This window comes from Hibiscus syriacus, unplaced genomic scaffold (genome assembly GCF_006381635.1).
Source record: "Hibiscus syriacus cultivar Baekdansim isolate YM2019G1 unplaced genomic scaffold, ASM638163v2 tig00010927_pilon, whole genome shotgun sequence".
Lineage (NCBI taxonomy): Eukaryota > Viridiplantae > Streptophyta > Magnoliopsida > Malvales > Malvaceae > Hibiscus > Hibiscus syriacus.
The window spans coordinates 267831-273828 of NW_024062238.1; the positions used below are offsets into that span (position 1 = coordinate 267831).

General features: G+C 30.2%; 1 long non-coding RNA gene across 1 annotated transcript; it reads right to left on the bottom strand.

Moving 5' to 3' along the window:
• Positions 1 to 2467: 2467 nt before the first annotated feature.
• Positions 2468 to 4501, bottom strand: LOC120204444. The gene is made up of 3 exons (XR_005523939.1): positions 3955 to 4501; positions 2853 to 3277; positions 2468 to 2546 (listed from the first exon to the last, which is right to left on the bottom strand). It is a non-coding gene; the product is annotated as an uncharacterized LOC120204444 (long non-coding RNA).
• Positions 4502 to 5998: the final 1497 nt, after the last annotated feature.

The window sequence follows — 5998 nt, forward strand, 5'->3', positions numbered from 1 at the left end:
TCTTTAACAACTCGAAACATTCAACAAGTCTAAGCAATGCATTAACTTTTCTGTCATAACTGGCTTGGTGAACATATCAGCGACATTCTCATCAGTATGTACCTTCTAAAACAAAATCTCTCCAGATGTAATCAACTCTCTGATCTTGTGAAACCTTACATCAATATGCTTAGTTCTAGCACGATATACCTGATTTTTAGCCAAGTGAATAGTACTTTGATTGTCACAAAACAACTGAACTCCACCTTGCTGAACACCCAACTCCTCCACTAAACTAGTAAGCCATAAAGCTTCCTTTGTAGCTTCAGACGCTGCCATGTATTCAGCTTCAGTTGTAGATAATACCACAACATATTGAATAATAGACTTCCAACAAATAGGCCCTCCACCAAGAGTAAATAAATACCTTGTAGTAGATCTTCTATTATCCAAATCACCCGCATAATCTAAATCCACATATCCTATAACCAAAGGATTATCCCGCTTACTACAAAAAACAATTTCATGTCCCATAGTACCCTTTAAGTACCTAAATATCCACTTGACTGCTTCCCAATGTTGCTTACCAGGTTTAGACATGTACTTACAAAATTGACTAACAACAACAAATTTTCTTATTAGTGGCATCTAGGTTATTGTCACTAAAACTTCAATTTATGTCACTAGATGTATTTTGTGACAAAAAAGTCAATGCCACGACGATCGTCACTCTAGGTGTGTCACTAAATGTAAAAAGTGACGATGTAAGTGTTATTGTCATGTATTGTTAAATAAATAGTGACGCTAATGGATAACGTCACAGTTTAATTTGCATTCAATGACAATTACTTTTATCACCAAATGATGTACATTTTCGTCATTAATAATCATATCGTCACCAAAAACACAATAATTTCATTTTATACGTAACGAAAAGAAAATTGTCACATTGTTAGTAACATAGTATATCGTCACCTAATAGTAGCATGGATGACATTTATATATAACGCCACTATATAATTAATATTCAATGACAACTAATTATGTCACTAAATTATGTAAAATTTCGTTATTGATGATTTATATCGTCACGGATAATACATTAAAATCAACCTATATGTGACGAAAGAGATATTGTCACATTTTTAGTGACAATATAAATGTTACCTAATAATATTATGAATGACGTTTATGCATAACGTCACTTTATAATTTATATTCTATGACAGTTGGTTACATCACTAAATTAAATAAGATTTCGTTATTGATAATTTATATTATAACAAATAATGCATTAAAATCAATTTATATGTGACGAAAGAGATATTGTAGCAAAACACAAATAATTTTTAGTCAAACATTTTAAATGACAATATATATTAAAATAAAATTGTTTATACAAATCTAAATAAAAATTAAAATAGTTCACTTATTGCAAAATAATAAGATTTAAACAAATATTTCACTAAACACATAATAATTTCATTTCTATAAATATAAAAATGTTTAAATGTTTACAGAAAATAAAAATAATATGATAATAATATGACTTGTGGAATATTTCGTTGTAGCAATCTCAATCCAAACCTTGTGTCGGTTGTGATTCTGTTGATGTTGAGTTCGTAGTATCATTTAAAGCTACAAATTAAAATAATCAACATTAGTTACTACAATTAATATTATATAATAATTTTTATTTGATTAACTATATTGTTTACCTGAAAATTGAAGTGATGGCACTTGAATTCCAACAGCTAACAAAGCAGATCACATAACTTCCATTTGAGTTTGAATCAATTCAAAATTTGAACATATAAAAAACTATTTTAAATACTTTCACCAGCTTTTGCAATCGATTGCTCTTAGATATTAGAGGGAACTGCAAAGGCGCATTAAACCACATCCAAAATCATCAATTATTATAGTACAGCTACTCTCCACTGGCAGAGCATTCTACAACTTAATTCATAAACACAACAGTTTAGTTACACTGAGAGAATTATTCATTTACAATCCAACTACATTGATAATTATGCTAAATTGCAGAATTTTACAAACTTACACTGAAATGATGCTAATAACAATATTTTCTATCAGTTTAAATGGAAATGTAAATAAATTAACATAAACAAAAAGAATGATATAAATTCAGAATTCACAGACACATGCACCTAAAGGAAACATAAAAACATAGCAGAGTTTGAGCATACCTTGTGAAGGTAAAATTTTACATCAGCAACATTTATTTATTAAATGAAGAATTATCAATGTGAAAAGGAAACAAGACATGTACAGTTTTTTGAATGAGCCTTTCAATCAGATTGCACAATATCGAATAATAAAAGCAACAACGTTTAGCAAAATTTAAAAGAAAAACTAACAATTATTTTGTAAAAAACAGCAGAGTTTAGCAAAAAATCAGAAATCGAATAATAAAACTAACCCTAAACCATATGAATTCAACAATATCGAAAAAAAACATATTTAACAGCGAAGAAAATAAATTTAAAAGAAAACAAACAATTACCTGCAAATTAAAGTTGGAGAAACCTTTGTACTACTGCAATCTGAATCAAAACAAAAAATATAAAAATAATAAAACTATAAAGCAAAATTATCCATCACTTTGCTACGTTGACCAATTTTCAAATCAGAGATCTGAAAGTGATTTTCCCTCGGGTGTCCAAAGGCAAAAATTCACGTTAAAACTCAGATGGATAACTATAAATCGCCCACAAAATGAAACTGCTTAGCTATTATCATATTCCACGATTGCTATTGAAGGTCGGGTAAAATTTAGGAAGTTGGAACTGAAAACAGACAAGAAAAAAGCTGATGAAAAATAGAAGCAAGGGGAAGATGTGAGATCTTACCTAGAATGGTGGCCGATGATTTGGCTGCGTTAGCTTATTCTCCCGACAGAGAAGAGTGGATAAGATAAAATAAAGAGAGGCCAAAACCCTCGAGGCTTTTAACATAACAACACTGAGATAAGCTGAAACTATTGAATGAGTTTCAAACACCAGCACTTTCACACCCTCAAATGCCGCCTCTTCTAAAATGTCCAAAGCAACTTTGAACGCAACCACCACAGGCCCTTCATCGCTTATTATCCCAGTCGGACAGGAGCAATACGCTCTTATCTCACCACATGGGGATTTAAGGACTCCACCACATCCTCCTAACCCCACCTTCGAGACTCGTGGAGCTACGATTCCTTTCAAAGACAAACATTACGATCAATCCATATTCCCCAAGCAAAGCCGCGAGTGACACCCAACAAATACTCTTTAACTCACTGAAATCATAATAATAAAATTTTATAAAGGTAAGTCCGATGAACTATAGGCTTAACTACTTCATTTATTATTTGATGATAATAATAAATCAGACAGAATCATTATGGGTTTTTTGTATGTTTTTTCTTGCTCGTGATAAGCTAACCCGACTCATTCAATAGGAATGGTCGTTTCTTTCACAGCAAAGTTAAATTATATTAATATGAGCAATATTGAGTTATTGACCAAAAGTAAAAAATTGCCAAAAGTTAAATTATATTAATAAGAGCAATATTGAGTTATTGACCAAAAGTAAAAAATTGCCAAAAGTTACTTCAAAGAAGCTCAAAAATTATCACAAGCAGCAGATTACTATCCAATCCGACACGAATTGAAACAAAGAACAAAGTTACGCCATGATCACACGATAATAAACACCAACTTAAAAACAATACAACTTACAACAAACCGCAAACAATCAGTCAAGTTGTAACAAAACCAATGGATTACTACAAACAGCAGAACCCAATTCTGATATTTATCCCTATCCGCACAAACGTCCACCGTTGCATACTGTGTGGATAGAGCAGTCTACCATTGTATCTGCTTTCTTAAGAGGAAAATTAGGGAGAAAGAAGGGCTACATACAGTTCTAGCATGTCTTACACATCACTATTCAAGGAATCTTTGAACTCACCTTCCTTATCTTTGAATTTGATAAGAGGTATACAATCCACCATAAAATCATGCTCACTTAGCAGGCTAAACTGGACAACATTGGAATAGAAATCATCAACATCAATAGAGATCTGAAAATTGTCCATCAGTTTTGCTACGTTGACCAATTTTCAAATCAGAGATCTGAAAGTGATTTTCCCTCGGGTGTCCAAAGGTCAAAATTCACGTTAAAATTTAGATGGATAACTATAAACCGCCCACAAAATGAAACTGCTTAGCTATTATCAGATTCCACAATTGCAATTGAAGGTCGGGTAAAATTTAGGAAGTTGGAACTAAAAACAGACAAGAAAAAGCTGATGAAAAATAGAAGAAAGGGGGAAGATGTGAGGTCTTACCTAGAATGGTGGCCGATGAATTGGCTGCGTTAGCTTATTCTCTCGACAGATAAGATTTGGACCGTTGGATGAGGCTAGGGACGATCTGAACTATTTGGAAAAAAAACTAATCGGAAAAGGTCATCGTCCGGTTATCCGATACTGCTGCCGACTACTCCCACTTACGGAAAACAGTCCCAAATATTTTTCAAGCGAAGACTATTGTCTTATTTCCCTATAATAATTTTTTAATATCTCTACTTTTTTATTTTTCATATTATTTATCTAGATGAATAGAAATATTAAATTAGATCGGGAAGATCGTCCTTATCTCTGTAGTATTCAGTTTAGATAAATCAACCAATGAATAAGAAAAGCAATAATAATTCATTATGAATGAGAAAAAATCATGCTATGAATAAGGAATATTAAATTTTATTAGAGGGAAGATAAATTTTATTTGAAGGTAAGTTGAAAAATTACCTCTAATATATCTAAACATAATTATTAAAAATTTAGATAAATTTAGATTAATATAAAATAATTTAAATAATTTAAAATAGTAAAAAGATTTCTCTTTAAAAAATTTAAAAGTATAAAATAATTTAAGCAAATACTATTTTTAACAATTTCATAATAATTAATTACTCCAATGCAAAGTTTGATTCAATTAAAAATGTGTTTGGAGGAACAATAATAATCTTAAAAAATTCAAAACGCATATGTGAGTATGAGAATTATAAATAATTGTATGATTTTTATTGTATCTTATATGAAGTATAAGATGGTTAAAACCCTAAACTGATTGTACTATAAATAACTATATTAATTATATTTATTTCTTATTATATTATTTTTAAATTATTTAAAAATATGTAGAATTTAAAATAATATGATCGATGCCAATGAGTGTTGGTACAACTGGTTGAGATTCATGAATTTGAGCTTGTAAGGCCAAGTTTGAATCCTAGTACCGTCACCCTTGGTGGGCAATTTGTAAATTCTTATGTAAATCTTAATTGGATCTTAGGTATGCATTGGCCCTGACTGGAGCTCCATTCGTGACTTAAACTCTATAAATTGCATTATTTAATAAGGTTGTTAGATTGTCTTATTTTTTTAACATTATGTGACAATTTCATGACGTCTTTTAAAATTGTCACATAAAAAAATAGAAAAAAACAAGTGACAAATAATTGATTTCGTCGTGCTAAAACTATTTTTTGTGACAATAATAAAATGTCACTTTTAGTGTCTTATAAAATATGACAAATTAAATTGTCAGGAATAAAACTTATTAGTGACAAATGTGCAACGCCACTAATTCAAATTGAATCGTCATTATAATAAATCGTCACTAATACATATTTTTCATTGGAGACGATTTTACGTCATTATTTTATCTAAATGTTATTAAAAAGTTTCCCACAAAAAAATTGGTGGGAAGATTTTGCAGCCAAACATATAGTGACAAAAATCAATGACCATTTTTAAAATTTTCATAAAAGATATACCATTAATCAATAAATATAACGAAAACAAAACAACTTAACATTATAGTTTGTTTTGTGACGATATACGTAACGTCATTTAGAAATTTTGTCATAAATTGACAAATTTGTTGTAGTGATGAGCTAAATCAGGATGAGTACATATCATTGCATACATCAAGTAGCCAACATCATT